General features: G+C 36.6%; 1 protein-coding gene and 1 long non-coding RNA gene across 3 annotated transcripts in view; one reads left to right on the top strand and one right to left on the bottom strand.

Annotated features, from left to right (window-relative positions):
- Positions 1-23218, bottom strand: part of DIAPH3 (diaphanous related formin 3) — a 454058-nt gene that overhangs the window by 18387 nt on the left and 412453 nt on the right.
- Positions 1-23218, top strand: part of LOC119259973 (uncharacterized) — a 78320-nt gene that overhangs the window by 40751 nt on the left and 14351 nt on the right. For both annotated transcript variants that reach the window (XR_008554290.1, XR_005128621.2), the window contains exon 2: positions 4342-4450. This is a non-coding gene — a long non-coding RNA (uncharacterized LOC119259973). The remainder of the gene's footprint in view (positions 1-4341; positions 4451-23218) is intronic.

Raw genomic sequence — 23218 nt, 5'->3', positions numbered from 1 at the left:
ATATGGGTGAAAATACAGCTATAAAGTTTTTTTAAATTGATGTCTCAATGTTAAAAAGAAAAACCTAATATCAGTATAATCTACCTCATCAGCAAACTGACGTATGATTATTCATAGGTAAAATGATAAAATACAGTGGGGTGTATTTATTTGTTAATTTGTTGGGAATAAAGTAAGTGGATATCCAAATTCTGAATATTTTTGAGAATGGCAGCTATAATATTTATAAATTATAACTGTCATTTTAAATAAGCTGACAGCTTCCTCTTAAAGCATGATATTAGCAATACATTTAAAATAAAGTTTGAGAATTTCGGGTCTACTGTTATTATGAAAAAAGCTTTTTTCTTGGGAGGGGGCAGCAAGGAGGTATTTCATTTTCTGAGAGCCAGGGAAACACTTCATTCTTTTTACTGCTACTTTCAAATATCCTGAGATATACCTGTGACATTATTTTTTGAGTAGTAACTACCACATTATGTTCATGAATAAAGTGGAACTGAAGAAACAGCATCATTGAATCTCTTGTTTAATTAAATATAAAAGCTATCTTGTTTTTTGTGTTCTGGCCTTTTTCAAGTGTCTTCCTAGTTCTCCTTGGCTATCAAGCACAGGTCTCACAGAAGCAGGTGTGTGGACATATTAGCACATAGTCTTCATTTAATTCTCCTGTGAGGTGGTTATTATTTATCTCCATTTACTGCCAAGGAAACTTTGCCCAAAAGTTAAGTGGATTACTCCAGTCACAGGGTTAGGAAAAGGCAGATGCATAATCAAAACTGTTTTAAGGGGCACAATGTCACTGTCTTCTCGGCAATGGGTTAGTTGTGTGGAAAGGAGCGTTCTATTGTTTAAATGTCGGCTGCTGTGAGAGATGATGACCAGAGATGAGAAGGGTTACTGTTGTGGTTGTATGGACAATAAAAATATATTAGAAATGCAATAGATCCAAGCCAGTTTTGAATTTGTGGTGACAGAGTTTGAGTAAAAGGAAACTAAAGTTTTGTTGATCCTAACACTTTCATGTGGAATATATTTGGAGACTGATAAATTTATTTATTCAGTTTGAATATAGATTTTAGTTCCTCTCAAATTAAAGTTAACATTTGCAGTGGTTGAAAATTGGAAATCCCCAAACGAAAAATGCCACTCACTATTTGTGGCCTTGCGTCAGTCAGGTTCACATTTGTCAGTCACAAAATGCACACTTTTCTAAGATCTTGTCTATTCTTTGATTCTAGGATGGAAAAAAATACTAAAGATAATGCTATAAATATTTGCTAGTACAATCTATCGGAGAAAGAAATAGGTTACAGAAAATATGATGCTCAGTCATTTATCCTTTCTTTTGGAACAAAGGAACAGGTAAAAGCCTAATTGCTGGTGGTACGATTACATAGTAATTCTAAGATGTAAATCTGTCAGTTACTACTGGCCTGATTTAGTACCTTAGAGATGACATGTATATTTTTTATCTTATACTGTCTAAGAGTAACATCACAAACAATATCCATACCAATGATGCACTTGAAAAAGAACAAGAAATTTCAACTCACAGGTGGTTACAGGCAGGAGTATTCATAGATTCCAAAGGAATAAATATGAAAGCTGAAGCACTTTGGGCTCTTTAGAAAAAAGAAACTGCTATTTAATAAATTCAAGTCTCTTTCCCATTGAGGTAAAGTAAAAAAATGCTTTCAATGACAAAACAGGGCATCCATTTTAACAGTTTTGTATACCTTGACTTTGTTGTAAATACAGTGTCTGATTTACTCTGGGCTAGAGGTGAGGACAGGAAGCCTTTCGCCTGGCTTGTGCCAGAGGCTTATCACAGTTTACACACCCAGGTTAAGGACAATTTAAAGCAGATTCTAACATCACACGGTCTCAGGCAAAACCATGTGCACCAAAGCGTTGCAGAGACAGCCTTCAGAAGTAGAACAGAGCATGGCACAACCGTGAAAAACACTGCAAAGACGAGAAGCTTTCCTGATCTTTGACAAGTGATGGTATATAAAACAGTAACAACTTCAGAGCCATTGGAGGTGCTGGGGGTGCATGTAAAAGCAACATCCATTTCTTTCTGTCTGCTCTAGTTGAGCTGCCCCATCAAGACTGAGTCTAGACCAACAGGCAATATTAAAAACAAAAGGTTAGAGATCATCATGGGACATTAATTATGCAAAAGGCGGCAAACTGAATTTAATCAGAAGCTGCATACTCAGTGGAAGAAGAATTTTCTCTTTTTGACAGAAGCAGTTAGGAAAACATTTATGGTAATACCACAGCATCTGCTGATTACAGTCAAAGCTGCAGGACACCAACATTAAATCACTGAGCCATCCTGACAGCTCCTGGGTACTCAAGTCACATCGAACAGCAATTTACAGTGATATTCATCCAAGTCTAAAAATCAGCCAACATATTTAAAGCAGAGAGAAATAACTTAGAATTCCCCTTTTATAATCATTCTTTAAATGTCCAAACTCTGACAAAAGTTTGGATCTAATATAAGTATTTGTTCTCAACAATTTTTAAAGAGCACATGAATTTTCAGATCTGTTACTGTATACTATGTGGCCACTAAAATTTTGATATTTATCAGAAGGATAAATCTGACATCCTTCCTAAGTGCTCTGAATCGGCATGTCTAAAGAATTTAGAGAGAAATTAGAATAATTTTTAAACAATTAACTTGGTTGCTAAGCAAATATGGGTAAAACAAAGAGCTCATAGAAATGATGAGCTACAAAGAAGTATGACTTTACGATGATTATTCTATGAACTGCCTACAGAAGGACAAGGAGCATAACCAAATATATTGCCACCCATCTGGAATTACTGAAGTGGTAATTAAAAGAATAATAAATTCTATAGATACTAATAACCAAAACCTTCATATATAGATATTTCAGTGGATTTTCTTGTGGTCAAGAAACATTGGTGTTTAAATTTAAATCTGTGAATGACCCAAGAGTCCAGAGAATAAAACGTCTTTTGCAATTAAAATTCACAAAAGTAAATGTCTCATATTCTATCCAAAATCAACACCAAAGATTTTCCTTCCCCATTTGCCTTGGGAGTTCAACTAAGTATTATTCATAACATGAGATTAAAGGAAGGAAAAAAACCAAAAACTTGAAAATGACTATTTTTGAGGAAAGCCATTGAAACTGTTCACAAGGGATGGCTCCATTGTTATCTTTCTCTCAGCTAGATAAACTGTTTCAGAATGTGTTCACTACAGTTAATCACTAACACAATATTCATCTACAATTTCAAAATCTGAACTTATTTATTCAACTTATTTCTAAAACATTAAAATGCCTCTAGAATTATATTTATAAACATAACCTATTGATGATAAAAATGCAACTGGGTAATCAAAAACACTGACCAAAAACCTAATAATGGAAAAGGTCAAAAAATGAATCAGTTGAAAACTTCAACTTAACAAGTAAGTCAATACGTAATTGAATAATGAATCAATAAACATTTATTGAATACCTGTATGTATAAGATACAAAACTAGAGACCACCAAGAGGTTTAAGATACTATTGCTGGTCTTAAGGGGACTGCAGACAAAAGGAGAACCTACGTTGGCTCATTTTTCCTGTATGCAAAGACCCCATGAGTTGTGCATATAATAAATGCAACAGTGGGGGGGGGGGCCTCCCTGATGGCACAGTGGTTGAGTGCTGGGTTGTGAAGCTGCCCACAGCCTCTGCAGTGCCGGTTCGATCCCAGGCCACCAGGTGAGGGTCCCACATGGTGTGCAGACCTCTCCTGCTGTCCACTGCTCCCCTCAGCAATGTACTTCGTCTGTCTGCCTGCTCTGCTCTCCGCTCTGACTCTGGTGAATTCTCTCACCCTCCCACGCTTCTGACTGTACCCAGTGCTTGTATAAATAATTAAAAAAAAATAAATGCAACAGGATTTTAGAGGAGTAAGGTCAACCTGGGGATATTTCAAGTGGAGCCACAGTGCACACTGGCAGGGTCTCACTTAAGACCTGAACTTTGCAGTAACAACAGGACTGAAGATAGAAACAATTTGCCTGGAGAGCTATTAAAAATGTCACAAAGGTCCCTCCTGGTAGATGCCATGATTCAGAACAAGTGACACTCATGTAGGTGAACACGTAGGACAACAAAGAAAACACCTCACCTGGGTCATCTAGTACTGCTATGTAAAGTTATCAAACTGCATTGGAAATTTCACAAATAAAGGGCTTACTTGTTTAGGGCACAGAAGGAAAGCAAAAATTAAGAGACACAAATGTGAATCTCTTCTTACGGAAAGTTAGAGTCGAAGAATTTACCGTCTTTCTTTTGTTTCAGGAAAGTCTCCTCAAAAGTGACATCATTTCTGGGGAGGCTTAACTACGAAGTGGAAAATACAGAGGACCTGCCAGCTCGTGGAGGCTGAATGACAGTCAGAGACAAGGAGGTGAGTCTCAAGCATTTTGTATGGAAGACAGCAGGTCCCTGCTGGCCATACTGTTACCCACATGAAAAGGAAGGAAGGAGCTGGAAAAGTGGGACGTCCAGGTGGTATGGTAAAAACAGATGAAGGAACTAAAATGGACTACACTAAAATAAAAAACAAACACTAGTCATGGACAACCAGATGGCTCCTAATAGGGAATCAAGTTTGATTAGACAGTTAGCTGGAGCATGTCTCTATCTACTGTATACCACAATCCACTGAGAAACTCTTATGCAAATCATGAAAAGAAACTTTTCTTCTCATGGAAGAAAACAATTTTGAGTAAGGAACAAGAAGGTCATTATTCTGCATGTTTGGACAAACATGCTACATGACAGAAGTTAGTTTCTAATTGGATTCTGATGGCAGATGTGGGGGAACAAATTGGTTTAAGGTGGGTATATTCAGCCCACTCAGGCAAAAATTGCATCTACCAGTAAAGGATATGCAACAGGTACCAGAGCAAATTTATATTAGTGTATTGAAGAACAACTCCAGGCCATATTTATGACCTCGCTAGGCCATATTTGATATCACCAAAGTTACCACTCTGTTATAATCAAGTAATATTAAATGCAGACATTTGGATTACAAGGTCTTCTAATGGAAGTGCTACTTTGTCCAAAAGGAAACTAAGGCCCAGAGAGCTTAACTCACATATCTAGGAGCTGGTCACAGTGAAGAAAGGATAACATGGTGGTTACCTAGTGTCCAGACTTTGGGGTCAGGGCAACTGAGGTTCTGCTATATGACTTTTCGTTCCATTAAATGCTCATGAGTTGGTTTAGTTTCATTTGAGTTTGAGTACTTTATACCATAATACACACTGGATTCGTGTAGTGCTCTATGCTTCAGTGTGTGTGTATCTCCATGTTTTTTCTTCAGGGGGTTCAGGCAAGTACACTAAGTTGGTGAATATATTCAGCAATCCTGCTCTTGTTGCTAGGTCATGTTAGACCTGCCCATTGGTATAATTTGCCCTGGATTGCAGTTTCTGCACAAAAGAGGAATTGTATTTACTTAATGTAATGAAAACACTGCACATTTGTAACCCTGCTGTTTTCTGCTATTTTTCATTACAACTGCACAGTGTTTCAGTTACATTATGGGTTAAATAGACTCATGAGGACTAGCCTGGGAACCTAACCACCATTTATAACATTGTTTCTGTGGCAAATTGCTTTGTGAGTTCCAAAACAACTGATTTAAAAATTAACTTTGGGAATACAACTGGTTTTAAAGTAGAAGATTGTTTGTAGGACATTTTCATGTAATTGGTTACTTAATTCATGCACTGAAGGAACAATAATGGATTGCCTACTATGCACCTACCCCGTCACTGTGCTGGGGATGTAGAGATGAGACACTTATATCTAGCAGTGAGAAGCGTCTTATTAAAACAAATAAATTATACATAAGCACTAAAACAGCTACAGGGGAAATGCTGCAGGAACAAAAAGGACAGAGAATTAAAGCTTCCACAGGATTAAACGTGGAAGTAACATTTGTGTTGAGTCTTGACAAGTAAGTACAAGTCTATCATATAGAGAAGAGTAGGAGGAGCAGATACAAATACTGGGATGTGAAAGGCTCTGGGGGTTTATGGGAAAGAATACAGGAGGAGGAAGGCAGGCTGTGAACCATTAAATGCTTTGTTGTCATAAAATTTTTTAATTGCTAGAGAAAGGACTATAAGAGAAAATATCAAAATTAATATAGAAGCAAAGATGGATGAAATGTGGCTTCTTAAACTACTGTATCTTCTTGGATTTTCCAAAGGAAAGAGGATGACCAGATCAAGTAATTTATATAGACTCCTGCTCTGCATAAAAGATGGAATTTGTTTGCTCATTTAACTCGTTATTTTTACCTTCAGGTGTCATATGATTTATCAAGTCAAAAATCACAAAAGCTTGCCTAATGATATTTTAGTGTCTTAGGAAATATGGTAAAAGGATCAGCACTTAAAAATGGGCACACTGCAACCATTTCCTTGTTTGTTAAATTAATGGTTTTTACACCAGCAAAATTATAATCTTTTTGGCTATATGTATAAAACCATCTCACTATAAATACGTTTTAGAAAAATTCAGAATAAAAGTTCACCTGATGTTTCAGTTCATACACAGAGTAATTTTAGATAATGCACCCAGAACTATAACATGAGCAAGAGAGAGGCAGCAACTCTAGAGAAAGGGAAAGACGGAAACAAATAGGAAAGAGTATTTCAGCTCAAGTACATTTTAAATTTACCAGGAACTCTTTTATATGCAGGTACACAATCCATTTGCAGATGGCTGACTGAGAGTGTTTGGGACTAAGTACACTCTTTCATGTGTAACATAAACAAAAGGATACAGTCCACTGATCCTTTGTAAACATTAGTTAAAAATAATTCTGACCTTTCAGTGTAAAGCTTAAACCGATGTACATGTTAGGACTAAAATACTTCATTGAGCCTAAGACAAGTCAAAAAGGATTTTAAAAAGCCAAGCATAGAATTTAGAATGTAGAACATCCCACCTGTAGTTGAGAGGATTCTGTTTGTTTCTGATAACTAAAAATAGAATGGACTTTTACTTTCCCTCTATCTTACTTGGTTATTTTTTTTTTATCAGAAAAGAATGTCAGGGGCCTCCCTGGTAGCGCAGGGGTTAAAGTTGCAGTGCTATCAAGCTATCGCCAGCCACTGAAGCACAAGTTCTATCCCTGGCCAGAGAGCTGACCCACATGGTGCCGCAGACCTCTCCTGTCTCACTGGCTGCTCCCGGCTCTCTGGTGAATCCTCTTACACCCTACACCCTTGTCCGACACCCCAGTTCTTGTATGCATAAATAAAAATAAATCTTTGAGAATATCAGCTTTCATAGATACTTGCACTCCTAATTTTTGAATCCTGAGAATTTATGAAATTTTGGTGAGTAAAAGGAGAATTAATGTTTAGGACTAAGGGTGCTAAGCAAGGCTGTGAATGATAAATAATTATGAATTTGGAGTCAAAGAGGTCACTTATGAAGGAGAAAGGTAAACATACCACATGGTGTCACTAATATGTAGAATATAAAGTAACTAAACTAACAGTCAGATAAAGACAAACTGAAAAACTAGCCTGAGAGGTGTCTACAGAACTGAAGCACCAAGAAAGAGCAGGGGTTTGGGGGGATGAACAAAGAGGGAAGGAAGCACAATGGTCTATGGTGGTGGTAAGTGGGTGCACTGCGGTGGTAATATGATGGGGGTACTCCAATATTACCTCAGTTAAAAATACATTATTAAAAAAAAGATCATTTAAAAATTTCTAATGATACCCTTCCTCCAGGCCTTCTATATGCCTCCACCCTTCTCCCCAGAAGTCTATATTCTTGGGTGTGTCTAGAATCCTTGTCATGGTTCACAAATACAACTCATCTTCCAGAAACTAAAAAAAATACCAGTGGCCCAAGACTCATTCTATCCTGTTTGAGGTTGACAATATTAATTTAGGTTTCTTGTTACTGGCAAGGAAACAGGCCCAGAGTGATGAAGAGACATGTCCACAATGTATAGTCGGGGTATACTCTCTCATAAAAAACAAACCCACCTCCCACCCCGTTAGGTTTCTGAAAATCAGTCTGAGCACCTCCTAGAGCACAGCACATAGCCTTTCCTTGATCTTATGGTTTTCTGCCTGTATTTTGCTCCCTGGGAGTTATTTTGATCTAATTTACCTGTCAAAAGTGTGAAATACTGATTATAATAAGTCTTTCTTCTGACTCCAACTCTTTCTTTAATCATCGAGCTTTTACTCTATTGGGAGAACTAGGCATTAAACAAATAAATATGTAATTATAACTTGTAAGCACAATGAAGGAACGCAAAGGATGCAATTATGAAGTATAATAGAGGTTTGATTTAAGTTTTAGAGGCAAGGTAGTTCTAGGAATGCTTATATACTGAAGGCTGTGTGTAGAAGTTTCCTGTGTTTGGAATATAGTGAACAGAAGTAAGAGTGATAACTGAGGTGGGAGAGGTGGCACTGCCTGACGAATGAAGATGCATGGTAAAAACTGTCCCAATAACCATGGGACGCCATTAAAACATGCAGAAGTGCTCTTATGAGATCTCTCTGATGGTCCTTGTCACAGAACTAGAAAGCATATGTTATTAGAATAAAGAATGAAGAGAATTATCAATGCAAATTCTTCTCTCCCACTTATAAATTCAGAGCAAATGCTCTTTAGATAGTCTTTATATAGTATCATATAATATAGATTATCTTAGCAATGCAATATAACATGAAAACTAATTGCAGAACAAAAATAGCATACTTCCCAGTCTTAGAAAGAAGTTTGGGCAAAATTCATGAAACGTGATAACTTCAAATAGTGAAAATATATAGTGTTTAAGAAATGACAAAGGAAACTGTTACATAATAAGTGAAATTTGAGTTTCTTATTTGCAAAATGAACTTAGAATCATAATTTATATGGAATATTATTTTCTAATCTGAACTTTTAATATTAACCTTTATAATCCTGACTTTAAAAGCAAGATCAAAAGTGGATTCTCAAATAGTTTCTGAATAAGGAAATGACAATTGCTTTTGTATATAATAATCCAAAAAAAAAAAAAAAAAGAACCCTTAGTAATCTACTGAAGTAGGAGCCTTCTCAAATAAGTGAATTTATTTTTGTGATCCTGAATTATTTGAAGGTATTATTCATAAAGCACAGTTGCCAAATACTCCAACTTCAATTTGCCTGCCATTATAAAGCCACAGGTATGAGATCCTATTAATTTTTTTGGCTTTGAAATTAATATTAATCATCAGTAATCAACCTCAATAACACAGAGAAAAATAATTATTTGGAAGGATCAAACCGAGGTAAAATGAAGTGGGAGACTAGCAAAAATTCAAAATTGTGTGTAACCCTTAACCTTCATAGGACACTGAGATTTATTTGCTGTAGGGATTGAGGCTCTCTTTTCAGGTCAAGTTTATTTCAAGAGTAAGTTGATTCACTTGATTTCTGTCTAGCTTATGAGAAAGGAAGAGATATCAGTCTTCATTTGTAGCCCAATTCTTAAAAGAAAAATGTAAAGCTCTAGTTAGATATACATTATAGGAAGCAGCATATTTCACCATTTTAAAAGTTAGATTTGTTTCTTAGTTGGGTACTTTAATAAGCCAGATAATTTTCATAGTTTCTAAAATAGTTGCTAGTTAAAATAAATAATGCTTTTGGGATGCCCACCTCTCTGCTTAATAAAGTAAATTAGCCTTAACATAGCTTCTAAATGAACATAAGACTTAAACACTTGCTTTGTTCCTGATTCTTGGGAAAATATTAAAAACAAAAACAAAGTAAACATTATACCTCTAGAATGAAACAAAGTTATTTAGTCATCTGAAACATCTGGTACCTAATGCCGATTTCTTAATTATTGAGAGGGCCCCGAAATATAAATATTCACAGGTTCAAAAGAGTGCTGCCAAATAGGTTATCAAGCAAAAAATACGCAACCACCTGGAGAACAAAATCCATCTGTCAGACTGAATTTAGTTGAAAATAATTTTTTTTGACTTGTTAGTAAAACCCTCATGTAAAATTTATTTGATTGAATAATTTACTAAGAATATTTCCGTAAGCATCATAAAGTGCTACAGTTGATAAAAATGAATATACTAATCATCTTTCTAACTTTGAATCACTGCCACAGCTCCTAGTGAATATATTTCATAGGTTACTAGTAAGGCTTCATCATGCCTGTGGTCTCAACTTGAAAAAAGGTAGATAGATAAAAAATGGAGAGTCCAATTATACACTCCCTTGATAGGGAAAAACAGTTGAGACTAAATATGCCTGGGTGCAACTGATATCACCTGAAGGCAAACCTCAATGTCTTTCCCTGAGAGATCTGCATGCTGCTGATTTTTGTCGCCTTCCCTGATCTTGGAACTCAGAACATGGCCAGTGTTAGGACAAGAAGAGGCAGTAGGGAAAATACTATATCTCTATTTTCTTTCCTGGAACCTGCTTTAGCAATAAACTGTTTCTGAAAATAACCCACTATTGCAATACATCCAGATGATTCTCCCACCAAATATTTCCACGTTAAAGGGGAATGTATGAAATGAGATAAGGCAGTGTAGGTAAAGCGCATAGCACAGTCCTTCAACCTGTAAAAGTCACTGAACCAGTCTAAGTTTCATCAATGAAACTGCTTCCCACTCATAAGCATCAGAAAATAGTGACCTCCTAACAAAGAAAAGAGGTCCCTAATCGGGTAAGATCATCTGTTAGTAGCTTAATTGTCAAAACACAACCCAAATGGATTCACCATTTTGATACTGAAATGTGCACTTTCTGAACACTGAAAGATGAGAAGTTAGTACTAAACTTTTACCAGAATAAGAGTATTCCAACAAAAGGACATTAAGTAGTAGAATAAAATGACCCTTATCTAAAAAAGAATGACAATCCAAACTGAATCAAGCAATTAAAAAGATATGCACTGGTAACCTTTCTTCTAATAGATGAAAAATTGTCTTCTACAAATTCTTCTATTACCCAAACCTCTTTAACAACGAAACAAAATCAAAAATGAAGATCTACACCTTCATCTTCCAAACTGTAGAAAACAATTGCTTCCTAACATTTACATTTTAACTACTCAATTCCATTCACTAGTTTCTATTCAGATGGGATGGTTACTTGATCTTATGCTTTTAGTCAGAGATCAATCAAGATAATATAGTAAAAATCAAAATGGCATATTATTTAAATTAATAATCACTTTAGAAATAGCTGAACGGATTTCATATCATCTGAATTGATTTTTGAACATTAAACAACAGATGGTTATTAATGGTACAATATTAGAACATAAAATCTAGGGCAATCTGAAACCCATCAGCTGATACGATTATACCATTTGGGAACATGTGGAGTTACTTCTTGGAGACAATGCCATGTTCCCTTATGTCACAAACCTGTTACCATGACAGGGAGGACAAACGCCTGCCATATAGCGCTATGCATTCCATTACAATGGGTTCATTCATATTTATAATACAATCTGTGATGTCAGTGCAATCACTTTAGATCTCACTGTTATTTCAAACAAATCCATAACTGAGCAAAAGGCAGGATGTTGACAGGAGTTAATGTGGGTTTTACGCCATTTACAATTGCTTTCTAATCTACTAAATGGCTGTGAAAATTGATGCAGTGTTAGGAGTGCTTTTATATACCAGTTCAGATAAAGAGCTGTTGTGTTGCAGTAATCTCTGTAATGCTAAATTGAATTTTCTACAGTGCTTTATGTTTTCTTTCTTTGTATGTGGTTAAGTAGGCTTCCAAGTTTATGCAAAACATTAATAAAGAAAACAAAAACATCACCTAATTTTATTGAGATGTATTTGCTTTTACTTCCAGAAACAAAGTCACAGTAAACTTGAAATTTGAGCCTAGTTCCTTAAGGAATCACATTCCCAAAAGATTTGGATTATCTTATTCCAAACTGCTGAATCATTTAACTTGACTAGAAACGTGATGGTCACATGGTATATTGAGGACTATGTAACCTAAGGATAGTTGTAAAAATTTAGAAACACACGATCTGATATAATACCTCCTCAAAGTACTCTATGTGCTGATAGCATAGGTAACGGGGCAGAAAGGTTTTTCAAAGGTGGAATTGAGGTTCATGTATCAAATTCTATAATTATATATATGGTACATATATACACAGATAGCTTATTTATTTATTTATGCATACAAGAACTGGGGTACAGGCCAAAGGTACGGGGGGGGGTGAGAGGATTCACCAGAGACAGAGTGGGGAACAGAACAGGCAGACTTACTGAAATACACTGCTGAGGGGAGCAGCGGGCAAGTCAGGAGAGGTCTGCTGCACCATGTGGGTTGCTCCCTGACTGGCTGGGGATTGAATTCATGCTTCAGTGGCTGCGGACAGCTTCATGGGTTGCGTCTTAACCCCTTGCGCCACCAGGGAGCCCCCCACCCCATAGCTTATTTAAATGTCACTGCAGACAATGTGTGAAGGCCTTTTAGTCATCATAGCTACCAGAAGACTATACTGCCTCCGTGACAGAGGTAAGGTTGTAAACATGTGGCAGATCCAAGAATGGGTTCACTTTTTGGTGGCTATGACTCCTTGTTGGAGGTCACCATTGGAACAACCTGGAACCTGAGAATTGGAAGCTGGGATTTGATAAAATCAAAAGACGTGTTCAAGATGCTTAAAAACAAATTTGAATCTTCCATCTAGTTATCAACTATTTGTTTATTGTGCTAATGGTTTTATATTTTCCAAGAAAAGGGGTAGAAATAGTGGATAATTATGTTTTTATTATAAGATGTTAACTATGCTTATAAACAGTTGCTTCTATATAACGTTTATTTAGAATTTTTTTTTTAGCTGACTTTAAAAATTAAAGTGGCCAGGGAGAGAACTCTCTTACATAGTGGTGAGAATAACACACTTAGGAAAGTCCCATAAAATGCATATGCCCAAATGTACAAAAACCAAAGTGCTTATTTTATGACTATTGAACTCTTACACCCTGAGTGTAAGGCAGAAGGAGGCTCACTGCGACATGTAAGAAAACAAACATCTGTTTAGGGAGGTCAGCATGATGGAGAAAAAGGCAGGGTAAATGTACTGAGGATTGGGTTACTATTGAAATAGAGGCAGCATCCTTTTAAAAAGGTCTTTCTCTTTTTTAAACTTATTGATACATTTCATGCTCCTATCATTTTTCTCCCTAGGACAAATTATTGCATTGACATTTATAAAGTGCATCATTAAGAAAATTAAATAATTGATTGTCTGATTACAATTTCACTCTGAGCTTAATATGGGGTTTTGAAGTCTTTTTCCATCTGCTATGTTTTATTCCCTGTGGTAAACTGGTCTTCCCAAGGACCTAAAATAACTTAAAATGATGTCTTCCTAATGAAGGAACACAAGACTGTTTTACTGCTGCAAAACAACTAATAAAAGAAAGGGAGCAAAAAATAAACGAAGTAACAACAAACCTTTGATGACAACCTGCTACATCTGGAAATCAGAGTTATAGAACACAGCAGTTGCAGAAGCAACTTGAAAATGAAAATAAAATTTAATGATACTAAAGATAGCAAGACACTAGCAAATACTCATTCTTCTCCTTTATCTTTTAAAAATTTCTGTTGCACAAACATGGGACAAATGTGCAAGAAACAAATGTTGCCAAAGTAGTGCATGAAGAAGTATTGTGACTGCATTCTCCTGACGAAAGGTACAGCACAATAGCCACATTTCTGCTTCCTTAAAAATTGGGCAGTAAGCCATGTCCTTACTTCCTTATATCAACTTGAAATAATTTATTTCCTATGAATAACACAAATACTACATGGCAAGGATTAACAGACCCAAGAGAATTAGGATCAAATGGTGTAGTGGTCCCTAACAAGCTGCTCACATGAGTTCACTGAGTCAAAATCAGAAAAAAATGATTCCTGAAGTTAAATTATACACATTTAAAATTAACCTTGTAAAGAAAGAATACCATTCAACTATTAAAAAAGAACTCTCAACGCTATGTCCTCTCTTTTTTTCGGTGTGAACATATGCCACTTAAAAATCAAATAAAGATGACTGTGAAGAATCATCTTGTACATCTATTCACTCAATGATTAGTTAATGAACTTCTATTAGGGATCAAGCTCTGTTCTAGAAAGAGCAGAAAGGGACACTGAAAAGGTCCCTGCCTTCATGAAAATTGCACACAGGGTAGGGCAGGAGGTGGCTCACTGACACTAACAAGTACACAGAGGTATCTGTTTTAGGGTGGTCAGCATAGTGGTAAAAGGCAGGGTAAGTGTGCTGAGCTCAGGGTGCATTGTTGTTCTGCAAAGGCTTGCTAGAATAAGCCCCTCTGATAAAGTGAAAATAGTTGCATGAGCTGCAAGAGTAAATGAAGTGAACATGTGCCTATTTTAGAAGGAAAATGTTCCAGGCTAAAGAAAGAGCAAGTGCAAAGATGAAAGTGTTCTAGGGATAGCAAGGTGGTTCAGATGGCTGAAAAGAAAGACAAGGCACTATCAGCAGAAATGAGGTCAAAGAAATGAGGGGACAGATGGTTTGGAGTGGCAGGACTCTTGTTCCACCAGAGAGTTTTGAGAAGACTACTCAAATCTACTGTCATCTACACTTGAATAAACTCACACTGGCTGCTAAGCTCAGAAAAGCCCAGAATCCAGGGTAGAAGCTAGGAAGCCAGTCAAGAGACAATTCCAAGAGTCCAAATGACAGGTGATGTGACCACATTTGTTCTCCTACATGAGAGATCCTGAGGACACCTGAGTGGTTGATTCAATAGCAGTCGTTTTAATAATGACTTTCTAATTTATTTCCTAGTGTTGGACTTTTTTTCCAGAAACACTTTCAGGCAGATACTGATCTTAATTCCAGGTTTTTATTAGAAAGTGGTTTCAGTCATTCACTCCATCTTAATTTATAGCTGGATTTTCTCCAGGACTGCCTTACGGCTCAGGGACTTTGGACAGTTTGGCATTTGGAAGCAGATCTCACTGGAGAAGGGCTGGCAGCTAGTGACTTTGCACGGGCCGTTGGAGCGGAATTAGAGTGATGACCTCACTTGGATTTCCTAATCCCTGGGACAGTGGAAAGAACTATTCTTTTTATCCTTTTCTGTTCAAGCCTCTTGGTATATTCTTGCTTCCCCTAAAATCATACTGCTCCTTTACATCTCTTAATCCTAAGATACTCTTATCCTCCAACCACACACTCACTCTGTCAACTGTAAATGTGGACGCTTCCCCCAAGAGAGATCACCAGTCTCCATGGCTTCCACGGCAGGTTTGGGGCTCCATGCTGTTCACCTCTATGCTAAAGGCTGTTCAGAGTTACAGATCTTAGTTTCTCTCTGTTTATAGAATGTCACCCTTTCCTTCTTCAAATTTCTCATGTCTAAATGCAGACTGATTCTCTCCTAGGGAGAAAAACCTGCTCTTTTTTCCTTTACATTCTCTATTTTAGTTAGTGGTACCACTATTTTCCTGCTTAGTCAATTACCTCTATCCTGGGGAAACATAAAGGAGAGGAAATAGCAATTCTAATAATAGTGTATCCCTCTACAGTATAACAATGAATTGTCTGCTTCCCTTTTCTCCAGCAATCACTCAGTCAGAAATCTTTGTAATAGTTGCCACATATTTCTCTGGGAATTTGTTCTGGAGAACCCTGGAAAAAAGGGGATGTGTGTGTCCATGTAGGGGTGTACACACAAATTCTTTTGTTAGGGCACAAGGATATTTTTGCTCACCAGTGTACCCAAAGAATACAATGTCAGAAGGCATGGCAGACATGGTGCTCAGCAAATATTCCATGTGACTGCCTACATTTCCTGAACGGCTCTGCAATTAGTGTGGGCCATGTGACTTGCTCTTATCTCTAAGTATGAATTAAAGTGGTATGTGTCATAAGTGGAATGAGCCAAAGTGTCTCCTCCATCCTCTTTCCCTTGAGTAGGGACGGCGGTCTCTGAGGATAGAGTTTCAGGATGGAGGAAGTTTGCTGACTCACACAGACCTCATACGGGAGGGAAAAAGAAATTTTTTTTTTTATATTAAGCCAATGAGATTGCAGGGTTTGTCTGCTCTAACTGTAAGTCATCATTACCCTGACTAATAGAGGTTGCCTATTATCCTTTTAAACTAACCTTATTTGTTAAACATGATTTTAGTACTCTTGCCATTCTAAAATTTGTCAAAAATCTTCATTTCCATTAATAATTTTATCAGGAACATCTTTAGGATAGGATAATCAGTCCAGAAATTTACTTCCTTAGTAAAGGAAGTTACCCTCATCAAGTTTTGATTTTTATTCCAGTGTTGGGGGTGGGGGTAGGGAAGATTTGGTCAAATAAATTTGCAAATAAATTATCTCTCTATCCACCCATCCAGTTTGTATAGGTCTGTTTTACAGTGCTCTCTTGGCCTCTGCCTTTGAGTTAAAAAAAAAAAAAAAAAAAAACACACACACACATTTAAAATTTGTGTTTATCATTCTGTACATTTTAGTTACTTTATTCAATTTACCTATCTTTAGGTATGTGAGACCCACAGATAAAAAAATGTTTGCAATATAGATCAATAAAGTTCTGTTTGAGCTTTTTGTAAAATTTTGACTGAAGATAACAACTTTAAGACAATTAGATGTTTCCTCACTGCACCTCTGAAATTCCTGTGTGCCGCCTATGGTCTATATTAAATGCTCCTCCAGTCTACCACAGCACGTTAGGATAGGGGTGGTAGCGGGGAAAGTAGTTATCACATTACAGCATAAATGCTTGATTATCTCCTTCTGCAAATTGTAACCTACTCAAGGTCAGATGCTAAGTTTGACTTCATGTCTGTGTATTTCCAGCACTTAATGTGAAATCAAATTTATAACTAAAGTTCAATAAATATTTGTTCACTCATGGAATAAATGGCTTAAAGAAAGTAATTTCTGAACTTTTTCAGCTAATTCAAGACTACTACCTTGAAACATGATTCCTACTGTGGGGATTATGAGCCTCTTCCTACGGAAAGGATTCATAATTCAATTAGCTTTCAAAAGGGTAAAGCACTTTTGCTTTGACTTGCTTTAAAGTCACACACATAGTGGATTTTCAATACCTAGCCTTATACTACTGCATTTGCCCATTTCAACAATCAGTTGCCCAGTAGCACAAAGCTGTAAGGTCTCCCCCCTGAGGACCCTTACCTATTATTGACTCTTTCCTACTAGAAAGTTTTGTGTTCTCTAAAACCTCTGATATTTGACTGAGTACTGCCTTTCTCAGATTATTTGTAAAAGTGTTAAGTAAGCCTAGAGCTAATATCAATCCCTGAAGAGACCTAGTCTTTAAACTTCTCAACCTTTTCTTCTTACCATTTGCTTTCCTTTTCTAAGATAGCTGCTTTACTGTAATTAATCCTCTCATCTAATCTCAGAAAATGAAACTTCATACTATTTTTTCACCTTGGCTACAGGAAGTGTGTGTGTGTGTATATATATATATATATATATATATATATATATGTATTTTTTTTGACATACCTTTGAGCAGGAAGACAATATATAACACCCAGCAGCCTCATTTTAAAAGTCTCTATTTGTCAAATGACGAAATACCTAATCTTTCAAACCAGATATATAATACATTAAGGAGCAGGAATATGTTTCAGACTGAGCTACTTATAACAATAAAAATTAAAAAAATCAAGCTTAACTTACTGGTTGAATATGGTTATTTTCAATCTTTAAAATAGAAAATAAAATATAAGAAATATGCAATTGAATAACTACTGATTTTCTTGTTGGAAATTATATTCACAGCCTGGAATAATTGTTATGTAAGGAATTTATGCTAACACAGCTTGACCACACCTTAAGAACTACAGAAAAATGACATCTGAAAACCAATGTTAAAACACACCCTCCTTTCTTGACCCTTCACACAGCATATTTAGTAGTACATTTACCAAAACATTTCATGACATTATCAGTCATGTAAAAAAGCATTTTTCAAATAACAGAAAAACAAAGGCTAATTTTTTTGGCCTTGATATTTGTTTAATATGATGTGAATGAGCAAAATATGAAAATATGCAGATATTCTTTATTTCTATATAAATTTCTAGAAGTCTATTAAGACTTTCCATTATATGGGTCCCCTTTGCTTCTCTGGCCCAATCTCCTCCTAATCTCCCAGTTAGTCCACACACTGGCCTCCTTGAGGCTTTTAAAAAAGGCCAGCTTATGTTTCTTGGAAATAAACAAGTCAAACTTCTAGCTAGACTCACTAAGAAAAAGAGAAAAAAACTCAAATAAGATCAAAAATGAAAGAAGAGAAGTTACACCACAGCAGAAATTCAGAGGATAATAAACAGTTAATGTAAACATTTATGTTAACAAGTTTAGTAACCTAGAAGATATGGACAGTTTTTTAGAATTATACATTCATAAGAGACTGAATAAGGAAGAAATAGAAAACCTGAACAGACTAATTGCAAGGAAGGAAATTGAAACAGTAATAAAAACTACCAAAAACAAAAGTCCAGGACCAGATTGTTTCACAAGTGAATTTGCCAAACTTTCCAAGATGAACTAATACCTATCCTGCTTAAACTCTTCCAAAAATTTGAAAAAGAACACTTCCAAACACATTTTATGATGCCAACATTAATACCAAAACCAAAAAAAGACACTTCTAAAACAAAACAAAACAAAACAAAACAGACTGCAGCTCAATCTCCCAAATGAGCACAGATGCAAAAATCCACAATAAAATGTTAGCAAACTGAATCTAACTATGCATTAAAAGGATGCATAGTGAACCAAGTGGGATTTATACCAGGGACACAAGGATGGTTCAACATCCAAAAATTAACCATTGTAAATTGCCATATCAATAACAGCAGAGATAAAAACTATATGATCATAGGGCCTCCCCTGGTGGCACAGCGGTTGCGCGGTGGGCTGAGAAGCTGCCAGCAGCCTCTGCAGTGCTGGTTCGATCCCCGCCGGCCGGCGAGCGTCCCACATGGCGCGCAGACCTCTCTTGCTGTGCCTAGTGCTCCCCTCAGCAGTGCATTTCGTTGGTCTGTCTGTTCTGTTCCCCGTTCTGGCTCTGGTAAATTCTCTCACCCTCCCTCGCTTCTGACTGTACCCCGGTTCTTGTATAAATAAATAAATAAATAAATCTTTAAAAAAAAAAACAAAAAACCAAATAGAGCCTCCCCGGTGGCATAGCGGTTGAGCGCTGGGTTGCGAAGCTGCCCGCAGCCTCTGTAGCGCCGGTTCGATCCCCGGCTGCTCCCCGGCCACCGGAGGAGGGTCCCACATGGCGCGCAGACCTCTCCTGCCGCCCGCTGCTCCCCTCAGCAGTGTACTTCGGTCCTTCTGCCTGCTCTGTTCCCCGCTCTGGTGAATTCTCTCGCCCTCCCGCGCTTCTGACTGTACCCAGTGCTTGTATAAATAAATAAATCTTTAAAAAAAAAAATATGATCATAGATGCTAAGAAAGCATTCAGTAAAATCCAAGATCTATTTATGATTAGCCCCCCCCAAACTGGGGATAAATGGAATATATCTTAACATAATAAGATACATATGACAAACCCACAGCAAACAACATTCTCAATTGTGAAAAACAAATTTTCCACTAAGATCTGGTACAAGAGAAGGGTTTTTACTCACCATTATTATTCAATTTAGTATTGGAAGTGCTAGCTAGAGTAATTAGAAAAAATATATAAAAGGAATCCAAATTGGGAAAGAAGAAGTAAAGCTATTATTTACAGATGACATAACCATACACGGAGAACCCTAAAGACTCCACTGAAAAACATATTAAAACAATAAATCAGTTAAGCAAAGTGGAAGGTTAAAAAATCAATAATCAGTTGCCTTCCTATATGCAAACAATGAGCTAGAAGTGGAAATTAGGAAAATGATCCCATTGACAATCACAACAACAACAAAAAAAATTAAATACCTGAGCATAAACCTAGCAAAGGTGATGAAGGACCCATGCAAAGAAAACTACAAGACATTGTTAAAAGAAACAGAGGACAAGAAATGGAAATGTATTTTCTGCTCACATCAGATCAACATTGTCAAAATGGTCATCGAACCCAAAGTAATACACATTTTAATGCAATGCCAATAAAAATTTCAATAGCATTTCTCAAAGAAAGGGAACAATAACGAAATTCATATGAAACCACAAAATACCCTGAGAATCCAAAATAATCGTGGTATCATATTTCTAGACTTAAAGCTATGCTATAAAGTCATAATAATTAAACAGTATAGTAGTGGAACAAAAACAGAAACACAAACCAGTGGAATAGAACTAAGAATCCAGAAATAAACCCACATATACAGGGACAATTCATCTCTAACAAAGGAGCCATGGGTATACACTAGAACAAGACAAGTCTCTTCAATAAATGGTACTGGCAGGGCCTCCCCTGGTGGCGCAGCGGTTGAGCGCTGGGCTGCGAGGCTGCCTGCAGCCTCTGCAGCGCCGGTTAGTTCCCTGGCCGCTGGCGAGGGTCCCACCAAAAAAAAAAAAAAAAAGGTACTGGAAAACTGGAAAGCCACATGCAAAAGAATGTAAGAAACTATACACTATCTCCCACTATACCCAAAAGTCAAGTCAAAACAGATTAAAGATTTTGTTAGAAGAATTGAAACAAAATACATGGAAGAAAAAATAGGCAAAACACTTCATGACAAGCTTCACTGCTGTCTTTGCAGATTCAAATAAACTGTATTGTGAAAATTTCAGCTATTTAAGTTTTATATTTGTTAAATCTTTTTGTACCTCAGGTCTAGTCCACTCTGTTCTTCTCCCCTGCCCGCCCCCCCCCCCCCCGCTTCTGATTGGGTATTTTCTATTGACTTCCAATTCACCATAGCTCTTGGCATGCTATGGATGGTCCCCATGATACTGTCTTTTATCAGAGGGTTCACACTCAAAACTGGAATAGGGCTGACCCCAGGCTAACTTGCAGGCCACTCTGCTTTGCCCTATTTTCAAGGGTACAGGCTTTTAGGGTTTTTGAATTGATTGCTGGTAGGTTATATCCTCAACAACAGATGTTTTCTCCAACTCCTCACTGCTCAGAGCTTCAGAAAACAGTAAACATCACAAAAGGGAAACAGCTTCTATTCTGACTCCCTGTAAGGCTCCCTTTTTTGCTGTTTCAGTCCCATGTGACTGTCAAAATATGGCTGGTTTCTCTGTTGCCAAGTAGCTGCCCTCTTAGTGGGTTCAAGTCCACATTCCATTCTATAGCTTCAGTGGCTGCAAGTATAATTTTACAGGTGTAGATACGTATCTCAGCTGCAGATATTAGAAGAAGGTAAACTGCTCCAAAATTTTTGTCCATCTGGTCCTTAGAGCTTCTACAGCTTTTTGACAAGCTATGACCTATCTGGCTTCCTAGTTATTTCTGACCTGCCACATGCTCTGTCTCCATCCAGAAGCAGATGTTTGCTTTATATTCTTCGTAGCACACTTCACCATAAAACATCTTACGTTATTTCATTTATTTAACTTATTAATCATCTTTTTTTTCATTAGAATATAGCCTCCAGGAGGGCTGGAGGCTTTCTCTATTTTTTTTCAAATCTGATTCTTGAGATATATAGGAATGATGAATTTATAGCCACTGCTTTGAAAGGATATGAGAAATCTGAATAAAAGAAAGTCTTAGGCAAAGATGAACTGATTTGTTTTCTCAAGAAGTAGACACACACTTTACCATCATATACTGGACCCTTTCTACCATATGCTAAACAGTACGTTAGGAGCTGGGCATTCAAAAATGGATACAACATATCCTAGCCCCACCCTGAAAAAAAAAAAAAGACAGCCCCCCCCCCCAAAAAAAGAGTAAAAACCAAAGGAACAAACTAGAATATACTTTGACTTATGACAAGATAGCAGCAATTGGATTTTAAACATATGAGGACCCTAATTAACAACAAACTCTTTCAAAAGTTTCTGTGAGAAGTTAAGCTCTTATTCCCTTGATGAGTCTCGATTTTGCTCAGAACAAATCTGTCAATTTTTCTATAATTGCCCTCAGGGTCTTTTTTCAGTGGTGGCAAAAATTCTTCTCTTTAAAGTAGATTTGACTTTAGACAATCAGAAGCCTTTTGGGGTAAGGTTTGGTAAGAAAAAAAAAATAATAAAGTCATGCTGATCAAGGAGAAAAGACTATGAAGTAAACAGGACTTTTTTTTTTTCTGGGGCTATATGTCAACTGGCTCTGAAGGCAAGCAATTTCAAGAAAATTTGTAAAAGTGAAAATACTGTTCAATGAAGATTTTAGTGTTCTTTCTCATTATTTTAGTCCTATGGTTAAACATTAATTTTCAGAGTATAGAAGACAATTGACAGGTAAGTATCAAAGAATATATGAAAGACAACATTAGCATACGGAGAATTATGGCAAATGGAATAATTTAGATTTCACAATTCCTGTGGGTTATAGCTTGGAATGCAATACTAATACTAAAAAGCAGATCTTCACTAACAATTCTATTTTGTGTTTCATGACACTGAGCTATATCTATAATAGTTCAGTTTTCCTGACATATTTTTGCTATCCACTTAAGAAGATGCATGCATTCATGCACGTATTCCCCACTTCTAACAATTCTGGTAAGTCTCAACTTCAAGAGGATATGGTACATATACACAATGGAATATTACTAGCAATCAAAAAGATAAACTCATGCCATTTGTAGCAACATGGATAGAGCTGGAAGTGATCATGCTCAGTGAAATAAGCCAGAAAGAAAAAGAGAAATACTGGATGGTCTCACTTATAGCAGGAATTTAGAAAACCCATATAAGGGATCAGGAAAAAGACTAATTATAATAAAGTAAAAATCAAAATCAACAGGCAACTATAAACCAGAAACACACTACAGGGGTGGGGAGGAGAAGAGATTAGCATCAAAACAAGGGTGGGGATTATAACCAAGATGACAAACCATACATTGTACAAAAATGAAAAATGATGTAAAAATACATAAAATAAAAAAAATTAAAAAGAAAAAACCTGAAAATAACTTAAAAAAAGAATACATGTAATCAGAAATAACAGTGAAAGAAAAGAACTACCATTTCCCATTATCAGCTGAAGAGTTA

The sequence above is a fragment of the Talpa occidentalis genome, unplaced genomic scaffold (assembly GCF_014898055.3).
Source record: "Talpa occidentalis isolate TD23 unplaced genomic scaffold, MPIMG_talOcc4v2.1 talOcc4.5, whole genome shotgun sequence".
NCBI classification, from domain to species: domain Eukaryota; kingdom Metazoa; phylum Chordata; class Mammalia; order Eulipotyphla; family Talpidae; genus Talpa; species Talpa occidentalis.
This window is presented reverse-complemented; position numbering and strand designations above follow the sequence as displayed.